The 21,117-nt window shown below is 39.2% G+C and overlaps 1 protein-coding gene across 1 annotated transcript in view; it reads right to left on the bottom strand.

The window, feature by feature from the left end:
* Positions 1–3,509, bottom strand: part of ESM1 (endothelial cell specific molecule 1) — a 47,153-nt gene extending 43,644 nt beyond the window's left edge. The window contains exon 1 of the mRNA XM_030329913.2: positions 3,274–3,509. The gene's annotated coding sequence lies outside the window, so the exon portion shown is untranslated. The remainder of the gene's footprint in view (positions 1–3,273) is intronic.
* Between the last annotated feature and the right edge of the window lie 17,608 nt (positions 3,510–21,117).

Raw genomic sequence — 21,117 nt, 5'->3', positions numbered from 1 at the left:
TAAGCACCAGTGGGACGCCTGCGTGGCTCAGTCGGTTAAGCATCCGACTCCTGATTTTGGCTCAGGTCATGGTCTCGTGGTTTGTGGGCTTGAGCCCCACCTCAGGCTCGGTGCTGACAGCATGGAGCCTGTTTGGTATTCTCTCTTTCTCAAAATAGACAAGTAAACTTAAATAAAATAAAATAAAATAAAATAAAATAAAATAAAATAAAATAAGAAACAGTAAGTGCAAACACTCCAACTCAAGTTAAGAAAGAATCATCAAGGTCTATAAATAGTATTATTTACTGATGTCACTTTGTTCCAAAGAGGGTTTAAGGCAATGTATAAAAATACCTTCAGTAAAACAAAATATGAAAATAAAAATATTTTTCCTGAAAAAATTAAAAGTAGAAATGTTATGTGATCCAGAAGTTCCACTTCTGGGTATTTACCTGAATAAAAGGAAAACACTAACTTGAGAGGAAATATCTGCATTGAAGCATCATTTATAATGACCAAGATATGGAAAGAAGTTGAGTGTTCATTGATGGAAGAACAGATAAAGAAATTATACATATATATATATATATATATACACACATACACACACATATATATATGTATACACATATATATATATAATTTCTTTATCTGTTCTATATGTGTGTGTATATATATATATATACACATATATATATAATATTCAGTCATAAAAAAGAATGAAATTTTTCCATTTGTGACAACATGGATGGGCCTTGAGGACATTATGCTAAGTGAAATAAGTCAGACAAAGACAAATACTATATGATCTCTCTTCTATGCAGAATCTTCTCGCTTATAGATATAGGGAACAGATTGGAGATTGTCAGAGGTGGGGAGTTGGGGGGGAGGAGAAACGGGTGAAGGGGGTAAAAAGGTAAAAAAAGAACTTTTTAAATTATAAACAAAGAAATAATTTGGTAAAGAAACCGAGGCAAAGGGGAAATGAGAGCTTTGAAGAATGATGAAGACAGGGGTGTTAATACCCAAAGGGCCACAATTTTCTTCCCACACTGTTGCTCAAAGGAGCCATATTTGCCTTTATGCTTCACATCAGTCGATGCAAAAAGAGGAACACAATCAGTTATATGAATTACGATATCCAGGAAATAAAAATAAACTTATCTGCCCAGAAGTAGGACCACTGGGGCTGGCACAGAGCCTGGAGAGAACTTGGGGTGATCTGTGTCGAAGGACATTGTGTCAGCGTTCCTGTATCCTTCTCAGCTGCATCAGATCCCTTGTGAAGATACTTTTGTAACACACATTGTCCCAATCCCTCGCTCAGAAATTCAGATTTAATAGGCTTGAGGTGGGCCTGAAAGTCTGCACTGTTGAAAAGCAATTCAATTGATTCTGATAAAAGAGCAATTCTGAAAGCCACTGATAAAGCCACCCTTAAAAACATCTAATAGAAAAGGACAGTAAGTGTCTTAGGATTGTTTTTTATGAATCCTACAGTGTGAACTGCAAACTGAAGACCAGAGTGCAACTCAGTAAGGGCACCCAAGGGTCTCACTGTCCTTGACCGTGACTGTCCCCTGATTCGTGATTAGAGTTCTGACAATTTCTAATTTGGTGGTGGAGGATGGGGGGAGTCATTCAGGCTTCTCCGTCAACAGTCAGAAACCAAAGAGTCAATCTCAGCCTCCATATTTCATTTGGGTTCCGGAGGATAAATAGTGCTCATTTCTAGGTGCCACCATTGGGTTTTCTTACATTCACATAAAGGTGGATGCTTTTATTTGTTTTGTTGTTGTTGTTGTTTGTTGTCATGGTTCTTAGAAATCAGTCACCAAGATTACTCTACTAGAAATACTCAGACGAGCAGATGCACTGGGTTAAAAAGGAACCTAATTAAAATTATAGCACCACTTTGAAAGTAAGTAGTAAACAGGTTGTTTCGGTATTCCATTTTGTGTCATTTTGATTCATTAACAATATACTGATTTTGACCCATAAATCCCAGACTATATTTCCTAAGAGAAGAAAGAGGGGAAATTGAGACTCTGGAGTCACCATTAGGGGCACCTGGGTGGCTCAGTCATTTGAGCATCCGTCTCTTGATTTTGGCTCAGGTCATGGTCTCACAGCTGATGAGACAGAGCCCCACATCCGGCTCTGCACTGACAGCAAGGAGACTGATTGCGATTCTCTCTCTCCCTCTCTGCTCCTCCCCCTGCTGTCTCTCTCTCTCTCTCAAAATAAATAAATAAATAAGCATTTTTTAGAAGGTATTATACATTTCATCTAAATTCCAAATCTATGGAATATACGGTTGCTAGTCTCTTTAATCTAGCCAAAGGACTACTGAGATGCCCTCTGATTACAGTTGGTGAGTATCCTGAAAACTTTCACTAAAACCTGAGACTTGTTTTGATTTTAGACTCCATGCTGTTCCCATCCAATAGTCAAACCAGATAAGACCGCCAGAGAGGAAGCTTCTGTCAACAGCTATGGTACATCTGGTGACTCTTTGACTGGAAGATCAACAGTTTATTTTGACGAGTACTGATGATGGAGCCCACAATTGAAAAGTATCCCTCATCCTCCCAGGGAAGTAGTATTTTATGAAACATACCAAAATCTTCCTAAACTAGACTAAAAGTATATAGTGTTTTAGCTTGGGGGGTGCCTGGGTGGCTCAGTCGGTAAACCTCCGACTTCCGCTCAGGTCATGATCTCTTAGTTCATGAGTTCGAGCCCCGCGTCGGGCTCTGTGCTGACAGCTCAGAGCCTGGAGCCTGCTTCGGATTCTGTGTCTCCCTCTCTCTCTGCTCCTTCCCCCACTCACACGCTGTCTCCCTCTCAAAAATAAATACAAGCATTAAAAAAAATTATAGTGTTTTAGTTTGGGTAATTTCATCTTTGAGAGATTATTTGAGTCCCTCTATGGCCTCTAAGAAAAGCTGAGAGCCAAAAGGAGGTAAATACCTAGATTTTAAAAACTGCTCAAAGACTGTAGGGGAACATGCTTGGCTGCTGTCATTCTAAATGATCCCACTGTTTCCCTTCTTTGCGACTGTGGACGGATCACATTTGCCTTCTCCACAGATACTGAAAAGAGCTTCATGCTTCACTTTACGTCCAACCATTTTTAACACAACATGACAGCCCTAAAAGCAATTAGGACCAATATAATGCAAGAACTAAACGGATACGCATTCAGGTGAGTGACTAAAACAGTCCAGAACCAGGTAGCAGAATTAGTCCTACTGTCTGACCCTCTGCACGTAATAAATCTCCACTTACCCTGAAATGATAGGAAGAGAAGTGCTTCAAACTTGATTACTTCAGAAAGGTGTCTCATTAAAGGAGAGCTGTTCTCAGTCTGCCAGACACTCTCTTCCTCTTGACTAAGCTCTCTGTTTGGGACAGGGAACACATGTGATGGAGAAAGGAGATAGCTCCACCTGTCTTAGGGTAATGCTTCTAGATCTCTCCAAAGGCTACCCTTTCACAGGATTACCGAGGCACACCTGCACAGCCATTCGTATGTCATCTTGCGAGTTATTTGAGCACCAAATGCACTCTGACCGCACATTTGGGTTCTTTGTATCTTGAGTGACTCAGCCCTGCTTTTAAGGTTTCACACGTTGACTTCCTGTTTACTAACGTTAACTTCTTCAGTCTCTTTTGCTGAGTCACATCGGTCAGCTCCAGAATGGCACGCTCTCCTCATCACCTTTTATTCCCTACCACAAAAAGATTGTGTTCATGTTCTGGTTTTGACGGTACACGTCTATGTAACAGCCTACTCGAGGTTTACCCTGAGGCTTGTCTTGAGAACTTAGAAGTAAGTAGAAGGAAATTGTCCTCTGAGAGTTAAAATTTAAACTCCATGTATATATGGGATCAAAGCAGAGACCCACAAGATCGCCCTGAAGAGATGGTGAGGTTCCCAAGCCTGCAAGACTGCCGTTTGAAGGTCAAAAATTCTTAAGATTAGCAGCCCAGGCTGAAGGGGAGGAGGGCAGCTGTGGATACTGGGAAAAGGAGGCAACACAGGCAGTGGACCAACCAGAAATGATGAGAAAGGGAAGGAGGGACCAGCAAGACCATTTTCACTGGAGCCCAATTCCACTAAACATTCAGCTGACTTACCTGGTCTTTTCCTAATCCCACGCTCACCAAGCAAACCTCTGTGACTGTTTCTCTCCCTGTAACAGGCATTTCTTATTGCATATAAATAAACATTTTGCTATCTGTGATAATATTTTTTAACCTCTAAATTAGGGGTATTTGAACTTCTCTTTACGAGTCAAATTCACTCTTGGGGCACCTGGGTGGCTCAGTCGGTTGAGCTTCTGACTTCGGCTCAGGTCATGAGCTCGCAGTTCACGAGTTCAAGCCCCGCATCGGGCTCTGTGTTGACAGCTCAGAACCCGGAGCCTGCTTCAGATTCTGTGTCTCCCTCTCTCTCTCTCTCTCTCTCTCTCTCTCTGCCTCTCCCCTACTCATGCTCTGTCTTTCTCTCTCTCTCAAAAATAAATAAAAACATTTTAAAAAATGTTTTTTTAATGTTTATTCACTTTTTGAGAGACAGAGACAAAATGTGAGCAGGGCAGGGGCAGAGAGAGAGGGAGACACAGGATCCGAAGCAGGCTCCAGGCTCTGAGCCGTCAGCACAGAGCCTGATGCGGGGCTTGGACTCACGAACCATGAGATCATGACCTGAGCCAACGTCGGATGCTTAACCGACTGAGCCATCCAGGCGCCCTCCCCACCCCCCCAAAAAAAAAATCTTTTTAAAGAGTCAAATTCACTCTCATTGTGCCAAGTCTCAAGTCTCAATCCCCACGATAATGGAGACCAAACCCTGAACTTTGGTAAATTCACCAAGGTAATGAATATTAACTACCCCATGAGACTTTTCAACAGATCAATAGCCTGCCTTTCCCCTAGAGAGTACTCTGCGCATCCCTGCTCTGGCCTCAGGCATGAAATGTGCTCACACTTGGAGTATCTCTGCATACATGATCCCATTAGTACCCTGATTATCCAATAACTCCGAGAAAAAATGATGTTTTGTTTTAGCTGTGTTCTGTCTGGTTCTTCTTGTAGCAGAGGCTGCTGGTTTGCTACCCATCAGCCATCTCCTCTCTTCTCTGGTAACAAAACTCAAATTTTATTTGGAGTCACACATGTACACAGAATGAAAATGGTGTTTTCCAGCCTCTCTCACTGCTAGAAGCGGTCAAAGAGATGTAAGTGAAAATCATTGGATGGGGGCTTCCAGGAATTTCCTTTAAAGAGAGCTGATTCGGCAGGAAGGAGTGACCTTTCCGCCTTCCTTCCTCCTACTGCCTGGAGTGCAGATGTGGTCGCTAGGACGCCAGCAGCAATGCTGAAACCACGAGGCAAACTTGAATCGAAACCAAGTGTTTATGATGGTGAAGCAGAAAGGAGGAGGAGCCTTTATGTCAATCCTGTACTCTTTACCTGAGGACTTCTTTTACATGAAAGATCATAAACACTTAGGTTTAATCCACTATTATTTGGAGCTTTCTGTTAAATACGTCCCCACTCAATCCTAATAGATAAAACCAGAAACCTAAAATTTCCTGATGTATGCTCCAAACAATGACGAGCACATTTCTTTACGCCCCTGTGTCCGAATCCTAAATCTCAAATGGCTTTAGCTTTCAACCTTGTCCTATTTAAACAAGAATTGATTCAGAAAAGTAACTTTTCACTGTTATAATCAATAAATCATTTCTCCCTCACTGTTCCATCATGTGGCTTAACGTGGAGGAAATGCCCTGGCTTACTTGAGAAGATATTTTTATCTTAACCACACAGTGCTGCATGGCAAACCTTCTTGTTCCTATTATACAAATAATGGATGGCACTCGGTACTCTGTAAGGCCATTTTCTCCTTGTGGGTATAATTTGTGAGTGGATCTGGCAGAGCTGTTTTTCATGAAGTTCCATGAAAATTATGTTTTCTGGCATTTGAGGTTTTTGTTTGTTTCATTATTTCACAATCGTTTGAAATAATACAGCAGTTTTTTTTTCATCCAAGCTACAAAAATAACTCCATTAGAAGATAGTGGGATATAGTAATACCCTGAATATTAATAATGTTGTAGAAAAGCAAAGCAGGCCCACATGTGGTCGGACCAGCCCACTGTGCAGAGCGACTGTGTTAACAACCAATGGATATAGACTCCTGAATCCTCACCATTGAGCATTCAGAGCAATTCTCCCAATCATTCATTCATTCATTCATTCACTCAACAAATGCTTAACTGAGCTCCTCTGTGTATAGGGCTCTGTGCTGGTCGCTGGAGATACCAAAGGGAAAAGACACAACTCTTGCCCTGCAGAAACTCATAGCCTAGTGAGCAAACATGGACACACAAATAAACAAATACACCATGCTCCAAAAATTATTACAAAGGTGACATACAGAAAATAGTGATAATGGAGAGAATGTCAAAACAATTACACTATGATCCGAAAAATTGTTATAATTGAGACATGAGCATAAGAACAGAAAGCTCGTGTGAGTCATTCAGAATTCCTACAGGACAATTCATTCTGTCATTCTGGGTCTATACATTTAAAGCCTGATTCTCTTGTAGCTGTTTCTTTTTTTTTTTTTTTTTAATTTTTTTTAACGTTTATTTATGTTTGAGACAGAGAGAGACAGAGCATGAATGGGGGAGGGTCAGAAAGAGGGAGACACAGAATCTGAAACAGGCTCCAGGCTCTGAGCGGTCAGCACAGAGCCCGACGCGGGGCTCGAACTCATGGACCGTGAGATCATGACCTGAGCCGAAGTCGGATGCTTAACCGACCGAGCCACCCAGGCGCCCCCTTTTTTTTTTTTTAATGTTTATTTATTTTTGAGAGACAGAGAGGGAGAGAGAGAGAGAAAGCGTCCCAGTGTAAGCAGGGGAGAGGAAGAGAGAGAGGGAAACACAGAATCCAAAGCAGACTCCGGGCTCTGAGCTGTCAGCACAGAGCCCGACACGGGGCTCGAACTCACGAACCATGAGATCATGACTTGAGCTGAAGTTGGACACTTAACTGACTGAGCGACCCAGGCTCCCCAGTGATTCTCTTGTAGTTTTGTCAACAATTTCCCAAGGCAGAGGGAGGGAAAGATCTAAACTACCAGATTTGTATCACCCACCTCTAATCCAGATAAGAAAACAGCTATGGCAATTGCTATAGTGAAGCCATGTCAATGAAGGTGAATACATTGACTCTTGTTAAGAACTCTCTCTCTCTGTGAGCTAATCCCCCCAGAGAGACATCCAAAGCTATATGTGTAATATAGACATCCAAAGCAATATGTGTAGATATCTCTCAGGAGGAAATGTTCCATTTCTCTTAGCATGATGATTCAGTTTGTCCTGTGAATCAGGAATAATTATTAATCTGCCTTTTTAGACGCTTCAGAGACCAGGAAACAGAAGAATTTGTGAACCCTAACTTGACATGGGAATCTAGGACAGACTCAGCCCAAACTTTACCTTGCCTGTAGCTTCTGTTCTCTTAATTAAAAAAATAAAAAATAAAAAATAAAAGGCATTGCAACAAAACATTAAAACAGAAGTTGACTACTCTGTTGATTTCCACGGGCCACCACCCTGCTTTGCCAAGTGGGGAATGGGCACAACTCATTGTGTGTTCTAATCACTTCAGCCTGCACAGGTCAGGGTCTGTTGAACTCAGCTATCTTTACACAAGGACTCCATTCTCTTTCGAAGTGTCCTTACCTTTATATCTGTGTAGTTTATATTATATATCTCAAATTAATTTTCTGAGTTTTAATTGCGAAAAATATATTTCAAAAAATATTTTAGATGGAAACAGTATAATTATAGAGATCTTACTAGAATTTATGCTATAGAATTCACTATATCGTTGGTTCCGTGAGAGCTGGGGCCCATGTCTGCGTTGAGACCTGCATAAGACCTCCCTTGTGGTGGCTGTTTAAGAAACAGTCGTAAGTAGCTAGATAAGTGGGTGGGTGAATGGATGGGTGAACGGAAAAGTTATTATACTGGTGAACAATTCATTGAAAAAAAATAAATGTTGAATTACTAAATCTCTACTTCTGGAACCAGTTAAGAATGTAATGATAATATGCTTGAAATCACTTTTAAAACTTCTTCGTTAAGGCAAGGGGTAAGATGATGTTGGATGTAAAGTAGGTAACCCAAAAAGTCCCTGATTATTTGATAATTCTTAGAGCTCCATGTTGAAAAAATCCACAATATAAACATTGAGTACTATTATTTATTTGAAAGTTTCAATGAGCCTTCCTTTATTTAAGACTTGGTAAGCGTTGTCATCGTTTTGCAAGAAAGGGAAAAAGGTTACAAAATAATTAGTATGTCTGGTCTGAAAGAGACTGCTTTCAGAGTCCCTTGTTTTTGCTTTGTCATCATTGTCTAAATACTACAGTAGTTTAGTCAGATTTTAGTAATACTGAATTTAAGTGGCAATTTATTATGTTAATTTTCTTAAAGTACTTGTTCTCTTCAATTCATTGTATGCTTAAAAGATTTAGAAATGTTAATATTTTCCAATTCTGTAGTGTGAGGGAGCAAGAGTTTCCTGTCCCCTCCAAGGTCCTTCCAGCCAAAGAATCAAAAATACATGAGTCAGATAAGCAGGAGAAAATAAAATTTAATAGTGTAAGAACAGGGAATCCCCATAGACGTGAAAATTCCAAAGACAGTGAGGCAAAATAAGATGTCTATGTCATTCTGAGTTAAGGAAAAGGGGGTAGGGGTCTGGGACTTCCAAGGGAATGAGTGCAATTCACGGGAAGATGAAAAAAAGTAAATGTTTGGTAAACAAATATTTGCTGAGCCACTCAGAAACCATAGGACATAGAGGACTTTGATCAAACAGGTCTTGCCAGATTCCTCCGTGTCTACCATACATAACTATAGTTATCTATGGTGAGAGTCCTCTTCTTGCATTAGGTTCTCTATCTAAACTCTTTAGGCAGCTGAGGTGGGGAGGGGAGATGTAAGGAGCTTTTCTTAAATCTACTGGGTTTCCATTGCTTTTTAACTCAAAATAATATTTGTGCCAAAGAGGCCATCTTGGGATGGCCTGCCCTTGGCCCCTATAGTATAAAAACCACTTTATTTAGTTCGTTTTAATTTTTTTTAATTTACATTCAAATTAGTTAGCATATAGTGCAACAATGATTTCAGGAGTAGATTCCTTAGTGCCCCTTACTCATTTAGCCCAACCCCCTTCCCACAACCCCTCCCGTAAACCTCAGTTTGTTCTCCATATTTATGAGTCTCTTCTGTTTTGTCCCCCTCCCTGTGTTTATATTAGTTTTGTTTCCCCTTCCCTTATGTTCATCTGTTTTGTCTCTTAAAGTCCTCATATGAGTGAAGTCATATGATTTTGGTCTTCCTCTGACTAATTTCACTTAGCATCATACCCTCCAGTTCCATCCATGTAGTTGCAAATGGCAAGATTTCATCCTTTTTGACTGCTGAGTAATACTCCATTGTATGTATATATACCACATCTTCTTTATCCATTCATCCATCGATGGACATTTGGGCTCTTTCCATACTTTGGCTATTGTTGATAGTGCTGCTATAAACATGGGGGTGCACGTGTCCCTTTGAAACAGCACACCTGTATCCCATGGATAAATGCCTAGTAGTGCAATCGCTGGGTCATAGGGTAGTTCTATTTTTAGTTTTTTGAGGAACTTCCATACTGTTTTCCAGAGTGGCTGCACCAGCTTGCATTCCCATAAAAACTATCCTTTAAAAAAATTTTTTTTAATGTTTATTTATTTTTGAGAGAGACAGAGACAGAATGTAAGTGGGTTAGGGGCAGAGAGAGAGGGAGACACAGAATCCAAAGCAGGCTCCGGGTTCCGAGCTGTCAGCACAGAGCCCGACGCGGGGCTCGAACTCACGAGCTGTGAGATCATGGCCTGAGCCGAAGTCGGACGCTCAACCGACTGAGCCACCCAGACGCCCCATAAAAACTGTACTTTTAAAAATTTTTTTTTTCAACGTTTTTATTTATTTTTGGGACAGAGAGAGACAGAGCATGAACGGGGGAGGGGCAGAGAGAGAGGGAGACACAGAATCGGAAACAGGCTCCAGGCTCTGAGCCATCAGCCCAGAGCCCGACGCGGGGCTCGAACTCCCGGACCGCGAGATCGTGACCTGGCTGAAGTCGGACGCTTAACCGACTGCGCCACCCAGGCGCCCCTAAAAACTGTACTTTTAAAGGAGGCTGATGAACTTAGTGTGGTCACTGTAATACCGTCTGGGTCAGCAAGGCTGAGGGTGGATACAACCTGCAAATCTTGCTGATGGTGGTAATGATGTAAGAGATGTCAGATAACCTGCAGCCAGCCCAAACTGGACTCTCCTGATTTCATTTAGGAATTGTTTGTCTTGAGCTCTGCAGAGAAAATATTTTCTTGACAATTTCCCCTTCCCAAATGTCATTCTGTGTGGCTTTCTTCTCTCAGGAGGGTTGTGTGATACTATTAATTCTGAATACCTACTCTTTTTTTTTAATGTTTATTTATTTTTGAGAGAGACAGAGACAGAATGCGAGCGGGTTAGGGGCAGAGAGAGAGGGAGACACAGGATCTGAAGCAGGCTCCAGGCTCTAAGCTGTCAGCACAGAGCCTGACGCGGGGCTCCAACCCACGAGCTGTGAGATCATGACCTGAGCCGGAGTCAGACGCTCAACTGACTGAGCCACCCAGGCGCCCCCTGAATAACTACTCCTTGCTTACTCCAAGAGGATTGCCGTAGAAATCTTTGAGGCAAAGAGGGTGTGTATTCCACACTGCAGTAATAGCTATGTCAGAAAAACAGCCCTTACATTTTGGGGCTGGAATTGCATTTGGAAAGATGGGGAAGAGAGGGGGGCAGAAAGAAGAAGGGGAATGAGGGAACCCCACCAAATACTTGAAGGCTGCTCTCCTGGTTTGGGCTTCCACAAAGGAAGATCCTGAGACACAAGTTTAATGTGTGATATTGTGATTTATAAGAAATATATACCAAATTATAATTCTAATATGTATTTGGCCACTGTCCACGGTTCCTGGCTCACAGCTCCCCAAAGCCTTGGAATTTCCTGAGCAGTAGCAGCAATGAAAGCATCTTTTGTCATTACATTTGGTCTCTCGTCCTCAGTTCCTGAAAATACTTCAGAGCCAATAAAGGTAAAATGGGTGTCTTTTTTTCATCACAAGCCCCTTTCCATCACAACTGGATTTATGTTAATGAGATGACTTTTGCAAGGCACCTAGGGATGGAGGCTGGTTGCTAGGGCATGAATAAAGCGTTGGAACTCTCAGTCCCACCCCCTGATTTCCAGGGTATGGAGAGGGACTGGAAGTTGAATGAGTTACCAATGACCAGTGTCAGTTGTGCCTATGTAATGAGGCCTCCATAAAAACCCAAAAGGCCGGGGTTCAGAGAGCTTCCAGGCTCTTGAGCCAAAATAGTTCCACAGGCCATTATGCCAGGCCCCAAACTCTATGAGGACAGAAGCTCCTTTGTTTGGGACTTCACCGTATGTATCTCTTCACCTGGCTGTTGATTCATATCCTTTAATAGCGTCTGAAACGTATCAGTAATCGAGCGAGCAAACGGGTTTCCTGAGTTCTGTGAGCCCCTCTAGCAACTTAATTGAGTGGGTCATGGAAATTTCAGATTTATAGCCAATTGGTCAGAAGCATATGCAACACCCTGGACTTTTGATTGGCATTTGGAGTGGGGGCACTCTTGTTGGACTGAGCCTTTAACCTGTGCCACTTGATGTTATCTCCGGGTAGATAGAGTCAGAATTGAGTCAAGTAACACATACAACTGATGTCAGAGCATTGCTTCACGGGCCGGGGGAACGCCGCTCCTTCTACACACACTGGAGTTGGTACCAGAATTTTAGTGTGTGAGTAGTCGAGTCATGAGGCACACTAGTAAACCAACATGGGAGTAGTGGAGTGAGAAAGGAGAGAATAAAAATCCAACAAAAGGTACGCTTTTTTGCCTGTTACCAACATGGGCAATGGGAACTCAATCCCATGGGGTACCTCTGGGTGATAGTATAGAACACACCTCACAGTTATTCTAACGAAGGAGCTAGGAAGCTGGGATATTAGCCACTGACATCCCGATCATCATTGCTGAAGAGTCCCCCCCAGGGTCATTAACTTTCTTGCACTTCTGGCTTGTCCTGAGTAAGGGCTAAATGAACTCTGACAGTTAGAAAAGAGAGCACCCCCAGGCAAAGTTATAGGTTTTTGAGTAAGCAGCCTTCTGTATGTTGAGGTGAATGCCAAGGGAATATGGCTGCCACAGCGTCTGCTATGACTGATTTGCAGGTACTCACCAAACCCCTTCAGGATCATTCTTGACTGTTCTTCCTACCGCAAAGGCTTGGCTAAAATGACTACCTCACTCAGATGATAAGTGAATTGGCGATGAGATTGGTAATGACTGATACGATTACATTTACTGCATCTATATAACACATTTGATTGTAACACAGTCTTTAATGTCATTATCTGGGGCTGAGATTTTCAGGCACTGTGTCAGCTCTGGATTAAAGGACCCTTTTAATACCCTAAAAATCACACTCCACAAGTAGGTTCCAGAAGCAGGCCCTATTTGAAACTTCTAAGGTATCTAGTGGTCTCATAGGTAAGCCCTATTGGTCATGCCCAATGACTGCTGCTTACATCCAATTTCCCCCCTTACATCACAGCTAACATTGGTCAAATGGTGTCAGGCATTCATCTAGGAGTTTTACTTGTACTAACTCATTCAGTCTTTACAATGACACCATGATGTAGGTGCTATAATTATCCTCGTTGGAGAGGATACAGAGTACAGAGGTACAGAGATTGATAACTTGTTCAAGGTCATTTAGCTACTAAGTGATAGAGCATGGATTCAAGCTCAGATCATCTGACTCCAGAGCCCTCTGTCCTACAAACTCCTTCCTGGATCTGGCAAGTACAAACTCATGGTCTAATTCTACCAAGTATGAGTCACAACTCCTGCCATGGGGTTTCCTTCAGCCAATTATGCTGACTGTTTTCAAGTCCTACCACTCCCCCTTACCCCAACACACACTTCACTAGTCCCTTTCCCATGTCCTGGAAGGACTGAAAATGTCACATTGTAGTAGAAGGTTGCTTCAGAGAATCAGCGGTATTGATTATAGGGAGCGTAAACTAAGACCAAAGAAACAAATGAAGGTCCTACCCACTCCAGATGCACACGGAGGAAAGAGCTCTAAGCTCTGGAAATTGGTGAAATACGGGCTCTGATCCCAACTGTGCAACCTTAACTACGTCACTTCGTCAGAAAGAGCTTCCATTTCTTCATCTGCCACAAAGAATTTGGACTACCCGTGCATAAGTTATAGACGTAATTTTATATATAACATAGAATATATTTATATAACATAAATTTATATATATAAATATTTATATAATAAATTGCATGTTATTTATTTATTTAATCTAATTTTTCTGGTTGTTTTCAAAGGAAGGATTGTTTTGATACAAGCTAGTCTGTTGTGGCTGAATGCTAAGGTCCCCAACTTACCTTAGAAAAAGTGGAGGGTCTACTTAGATTTGCTTATTGTACTGACTGCTGAAGATTTGTTGTGGCTCTGTAACCACAGAGCCATTCCTCTTGCCATCCCATTTGTCTCACATATTTTACAGTTATATACGGACTTCTCACCTAAACCCTAGTAATACCTACTGGTTAAGAGATTGCTTATTTCCAGGAAAAATGAGACTCGAGAACCTTTTTTAAAAAAATTTTTTTAAATGTTTATTTATTTTTGAGAGAGAGACAGAGTGTGAGTCGGGGAGGAGCAGAAAGAGAGGGAGACACAGAATCTGAAGCAGGCTCCAGGCCCTGAGCTGTCAGCACAGAGCCGGACACGGGGCTCGAACCCACGAACCGCGAGATCATGACCCGAGCTGAAGTCGGACGCTTACCGACTGAGCCACCCAGGCGCCCCTGAGACTCGAGAACCTTTAATGTTTCATCCAATTATAAGATTTGGTGATTTTATGTTTCTAAAATACTAATTATATCAAGTTTTTATTGAACTAAAATTTATTATTCTTATTTGTTTGAGGCTTATAAGATATGAAACAGTTCTGTCATTAAACATTCTTTTAAATAGTAAAGTTATATGATTTATATTAACTATATTATTTTTCATTCTTTAATGGAAGCCTAGGAAGATGGTTAACATATAATAGGATGTCATGCATGGAAGTGTATTTTAAATACACACACTGATGAGAATAATCAGAGTGCTTTTATAATAATAGATTCCTAAGATCACACCATTCATAAGCATTAAAATTTCCAGGATAGGCACATTGGGTTACAGTCGATTAACAAGTGCATCCTATAAATCTTATGATCAGGGGACTTCAGAATACAGTGTGTGTTTTTGGCTGAATGAAATACAGCATCTAAACAGAAATCCTGTGAGACATCTGATGTTTGGGAAACAGGCAAGGAGAATTGAAGTTGCTCGATGAATGTATAAGTAAATAGTAGGCTTTTATTCATCCCTCCCATCCTCAAGGTAGTTTAGGCAGCTTGAAAACAGTGTGACCAAATTGTTTCAAGCACTTGTAGAAATGTTTTCAATAGGCTATGCAATACTTTGCTTTAGGTAGTAGATGCACAAGAACTATTATTTGTCAATATCTGCATTAAAGCATTTTAAAACTTCAACATACATTATTAAATGTCTACTATATGCCAGTCACAGTGAGAGAATGTAGGTATAGAATAGTAAACAAAACAGATAAGATCATTTGCCTCAAGTAAATTACACTCAATTAGTTAATAACATACCAAAAAGTCAGTTTGAACTCCTGTTGTTCATTCGAACAGTCTCTACCCTGAAATGTATGTTTATCCTCATAAGCCCACTTTTTACCAAAGCACAGTTCTTTCCAGTTTTGGTCTTTCAGTTGGCAACTCAGTCTCTTTTCACAACCACTACTGTTTTATTATTTAAGCACTTCTTTATTTTCTGGCACTGCAAGATGCCTCAGGCGCAACTTGTTTATTTCCTGTTTATTTCCTCAGTCTTAAAATCAGCCATTTCTCTAAAAACCCCCACTTCCTTTCATTGGAGGCTGGGATTAGAAATCACAATCTACGTGTTCGGTATGCTGTTGGCTGCGGGGTATCATTGTTCCCAGGCTCTCTCAGCTGACAGAACAAAGAGATGTATGTGTATGTCCTCTACATTTCTAACGGACAAACAGAGCCTAGGTCTATTTCCTAAAAGTTTCTAACATTTTACTACTTGCAAAGGAACTTCTCCAATATCTAGAATCCAAATTAAGGTCAACTAGTCCCTTTTCCTTACCCCAACCCAAAGATCAACCAGATACAACATGTAAACAGAAGACCTCCTAACTACGTGAGAAAAAGCGTAGGAATAAAGTCCTCTTTTCACACATAAGAAGGAGCTACTTACTCTCCCAGTCCTTTGGTAAGCCTACAAGGATGCTTAGTGCATTTAAAGAAAATGTTTACCTTTGAATCTCAGTATTTTCCTCAGGAAAATAGAAACTACATCGTTTCTGGAAGGAATGTTATACACCAGACTACCTTCCAAGATCCCGCACGTGACCTATCTCACACAGAGAAGGTAGGGAAGATGGAAGTTGATAGCTCTGGAGATTGGTTATCTTGTTTTACTTTTTTCCTCATTTGCACAGATCTGTCTGAGGAGTTCCTTAATCTATTTGTGTTTGAGGAGCTTGATGGAGTAAAACAAATGAATAAAACATTGGGGTAGTCTGTGTTCTGCCTAGAGGCTCTCCAGTAGCTCATGCAAGGTTGAAGACAATTTGAAAACAATTTGATGTGATAAACCCAGAAATATAGGGAAGGGAAAAAGGAAAAATAGTGGTAATAGATTCTAAGATAGAGAAACAAGTGGCCTAGGAAGGGGCAAGAGAATCAGAGCAAGAAAAAGTTCAAGGAACTATAACTAGACACAGGCATGACCTCCTAAAAGTTTTCTACACTACAAGCACATTAGACTCAATTGAGTTATTTATTTTTTATTTTAACCTTTTATTATCAGATGATTGGAGATTTAAATAAGGTTTATAACTATTTTTGATCTATACTCTATAATATTGTAATACCTGTATAGAATTATGCTATTTCTACTATCAAAATTGTCTAGGAAATTATTTTTTTAACTTCAACGCTATTTTGTTAAATTACAAGATTTACCCATTAGGAGTCAAAATAAAATTGTTCAAACAAGTTATTAGAGTCACAATTTTTGTCTTTTATACTTTCAAGAATTTCCGTCTAAAAACATGATATATCTCCCTATTTTTGTAAGTCTTCTATCTGTGAAGAAAGCATTTCTCTCTGATTAAATTAATTCATAGTTATTTTGTCTTCTGTAAAATTACAACTTTGGAGTGCATAGATGATTTGCAAAATGTCCTAACATAAAATCTATCTTTTGAAATTTGATATTGTATGGAATCTATATCCATATAGAGAAAGGTAAATAAGAATAAAAGAGCTTGTTTGAAGTAGTGATGAGTGAATCCTTCACATCTAGCCTGTCACATCAATTTAGAAGTTCCCAAAATAATGCTGTCTTGAGAAAGGTGAATTAGATGCTCATTACATTCTTCTTTCCAACATCCTGAAATCTATGATGCTTAGGAGTGTGTTTTGGATATTGAAGACAAAGAATCAACTTTATGGAGAACAATAAAAACAGAAAAACTAACCATGGAACTCCATGGAGGCAGGTCATTTCAATTATCTGGGAAATCAAAGAAGCTAAACTTTGAAACTGGAGGCAGGTTTGAAATCCTCTTCTAACTGTGTAAAGGTGGAAGGATGTGGCCCAAAACTGGATCCTATCCCTAAAGAGGTCAAAGACGGACATGCTCAGAACATCTCATGTTGGAAGATATGTAACTTCAAAGTATATAGTAAATAAATCATAAAGGAATAAAAATGGTATTCTAGAAAAAAAGGTTTAATGAAATAAAGTAGTAATAGAGGAATCGAGGAGACAATGGACATTTGGTAAATAACAGAACAGAGGTAAGCCTTAACTTACCATGAATTACATGAAATGTAAACGGAACTAAACACTCCAGTCAGAAGGCAAAGATTTGCAGAACAGATTTTAAGAAAAAATGAACCAACTGAATGCTGTCTACAGCACCCACTTTAGATTTAAAGACACAAACAACGTGAAAGTAAGATAACGTAAAGAGATATGCCATGCAAATAGTAACAAGAAGGGAGCTGAAGTAGCTATCCTAACATCATATGAAATATAAGACAAAAATTATTGATCGATAAAAAGAAGAAAATTTTATGAGAAAGGGGCCCATCCATTAGAAAGGCATAAATTAAAACATATATTCACCTATTAACTGAGCCTCCCACACATGAAGGAAAACCTGACAGAACTGAGAAGAGAAAAAGACAATTTGACAGTAATACTTAGAGACTTCAGTATTCCATGTTCCATGAGATAGAACAAGTAGGCAGAAGACCCACAAAGAAATGAAAGACTTGAAGATTAGTATAAACCAATTAGATCTAACAGATATCTACAGAAAACTCTACCCCAAAAGAATAGAATATTATTTCTTCTCTAGCACACATGAACATTCTACAGGATATAACAAATGTTAGATGATGAACATTTGTTAGATGATGAAATAAACTTGAATAAATTTCAGAGGGTTGTAATTGCAGAAAGTATGTTCAGTGACTTTCTTAATTTCTGTCCACAAAAAGGCATGTGCAATTTTGAGTGGGTTGAATCTATAGATCATTTTGGGAAGTATGGCCATGTTAACAATATTAAGTCTAAAGCATGTGTCTGGGATGTATTTTTAGTCATGTATGTCTCCTTGAATTTTCTCAACAATATTTTCTATTTTTAGGCATATAAATCTTATACTTCTTTGTTTAATTTATCCCCAAGCAATTTACCATTTTAAAGCACTGCTGTAATTGGATGTCTGCGTGCAAAATAATGAAGTCGGACACCTTCTTACACCATACACAAATATCAACTCATGATGAATCCTAGACTAAATGTAAACAAGACAAGAGCTAAAACTATAAGATCACCTAGGAGAAAACGTAGAAGAAAATCTTCCCGACCTTAGATAAGGCAATTAGTTCTTTGATTTGACACCAAGAATGCAAGCAACAAAAGAAAAAGTAGATAAATTGGACTTCACCAAAACTAAAAGCTTTATGCTTCAAAAGACACTGTAAAGAGAAAAAGCAATCCACAAAATGGGAAAAAGTATTTACAAACCATATATCTAATATTCCTTTTATAATGAAAAAAGGGCCAAACCTTTTTTTCATTATAACATTTTCTTCTTTTTATCAATCAGTAAGAGACATGTATCCAGAAAAAAAGAAGATATATAAATGCACAGATATACACACGATGGAATATTACCCAGTTATCAAAAAGAATGAAGTCTTGCTATTTGCAACAACGTGGGTGGAACTAGAATGTATTATGCTAAGTGAAATAGGTCAGAGAAAGACAAATATCATATGACTTCACTCATATGTGGAATTTAAGATAGAAAACAGATAAGGGAAGTGAAGCAAACATAGTATAAAAACAGGGAGGGAGACAAACCATAAAACTCTTAAATACAGAGAGTAAATTGAGGGTTGCTGGCAAGGTGTTGACTGGTGGGAAGCATAAAGAGGTGAGGGGCATTAAGGAAGACACTTGTTGGGATGAGCACTGGGTGTTATATGTATGATGAATCACCAAATTCTATTCCTGAAATCATTCTTACACTCTATGTTAACTAACTTGAATTTAAATTTAAAAAAATAATAATAAAAAAATTTTACGAGATTTGTATCCAGAATATATAACAACTCTTACAACTCAACAACAAAAAACACAGTGTTTTTCTCAACAATAAAAAAATTAAATTTAAAAATGGGTGAAGTATGACATCAATAACATAAAGTATGGGAGAAGTTAAAGTGTAGTTTGTATGTGTTGGAGTTAAATTATTATCAGCCTAAAATAAAACCAGAAGATGTCTTATGTTAGCCCCATGATAATCAAAAAGAAAATACCTATAGAAGATACACAAAAGAAAAAGAATGAAATCAAAGCATAACACAGCAACAAATAATAGCAGGGGATTTTACTACCCTACTTTCAATAACAGAACATCCAGACAGAAGATCAATAAAAAAAAAGAGAGATTTAAACAACACTACAGACCAAGGTGACCTAACAGATGTATCACAACATTTCATGCAACAGAATCAGAATACACATTCTACTCAAGCACACATGGAACATTCTTCCAAGATAGGTCACATTTTAAGTCATGAAACAACTCATAACAATTTGAGAATATTGAAATCATATCAAGTATTTATTTTCAACCATACATATTCATCCAGCTGAGTCTCTTTAATTGATACGTGAGTGAGGATCTTTAGCGGGTAAGATGGGGGGCTGCAGCAGACAAAACACATCTGTGTCCTCCCTGGAGGCTATAAAGTGGGTCATGCGAGATGCCTTACAAATATTTCACAATGCATCTTTCCTCAGCAGGAGACTTGGAGACAATTTAATCTGATGAGCCCCGCAGCATGAGAAGAGAAGAAGGTAATGCGTGTGGTTATGGATTATAAGATAGAGAAGATATGTGAAAACTCCAGGCACGTGAGTTGGAAAGGAACCAAAGCATCAAATGGGAAAAAGGAGTTTGCAAATGCTTATTCAACAAGCATTTAAATCCTTAGTAGTTTTAAAAACTCACCTGGGGACATTTTGAAGCCTGAGGACGTACTAACTCACCATCAAGACTGTGAATTGATTATTAGTACATGAGTCTTTACCATTGGTGTGTTTTACAAGATCCTACTCGAAATTTAAGTGCAGCCAGGTTTGAGAACCCCTGAGATAGAGTACAGAATGTGAATTCTGGGATAGGAGAGAAGAAAAATTGGGGACTGAAGTTGAGACCAAGCAAGAAACTGGCCTATATTATATGTTAAATAAATTTATCTTCACTTCAGAGATACATGGGAGACACTAAAAACTTTTAAACTGAGAGAGATTTGACCAGTTATTTTTTTCCTAAGAATCAGCTTTACAGACTGACTCAGGGAAAAGAGACTTGGGAGTTCAGTTCAAATCCCATCTCACGTGAACTCCATGTCTAGACTTTCCAGTGCATGTTTATGTATTTTAAACATGATAGCAATAATTCCTGTCCCATAGATTTGTCACAAATACTAGAAATAAAATATTAAAACTGTCCACACTTAAGTTGTGTGTGAGGACCCTATTTGTCACCTGAAACCTCCTAGTGATTTTTTTAACCCTGAAGAAATCTAGGATTTAGAAAGAAACTATAAACTGGTAATGTTCAAAGCGAATTGATGGAAAAAACCCTAATTCTTTCAAGTCTAGAAAATGTTCCTTTAATATTCTAGAGTGAAATTATGCTTACTAAATTTTTTATATAGACACCATCAGAAAAGGTACAGCAGACTAATTGTTCTGAAGTAGGGCATTTGTGGGAAAAGCAAATGCAAAGTTTCGAACTGAAAATACTGGGAAGCCCTTATGTAAATTGCACTAGGCTTATTTTACATGTATTTATCAGCAGAGAGCAAAGCAAAACCAAACCAAAACAAAACAAAACCAAAAAACCAAAAAACCACCACAACAAAAAACCCAGCCTATTAGCACAGAAGGCTAAAAGGTTTTGAAATTAACCAGTAAAGTTAATGTTAGACACATGGATTATGTACTGTGGTTTCATGAAGATAATGCACTTATCCCTGAAGTAGTGGAAAAGATAGAGAATGCTATGGCTTTGAGATAGAGATGATAAAAATAGAGCAGACAGGAACGAAGAGCAGGCTCCAGTCTTCCCAATATCATTTCCCCTCTTAAATGGAAAGTGTCATAGAACTATGCACCAAAAGAAAAAAAAAAACAGAATTCATTTCATTTTAAAAATGGTGAAATCTTAGTATGATCTTTAGTTTACTCAGTACT

The sequence above is a fragment of the Lynx canadensis genome, chromosome A1 (assembly GCF_007474595.2).
Source record: "Lynx canadensis isolate LIC74 chromosome A1, mLynCan4.pri.v2, whole genome shotgun sequence".
NCBI lineage: Eukaryota > Metazoa > Chordata > Mammalia > Carnivora > Felidae > Lynx > Lynx canadensis.
This window is presented reverse-complemented; position numbering and strand designations above follow the sequence as displayed.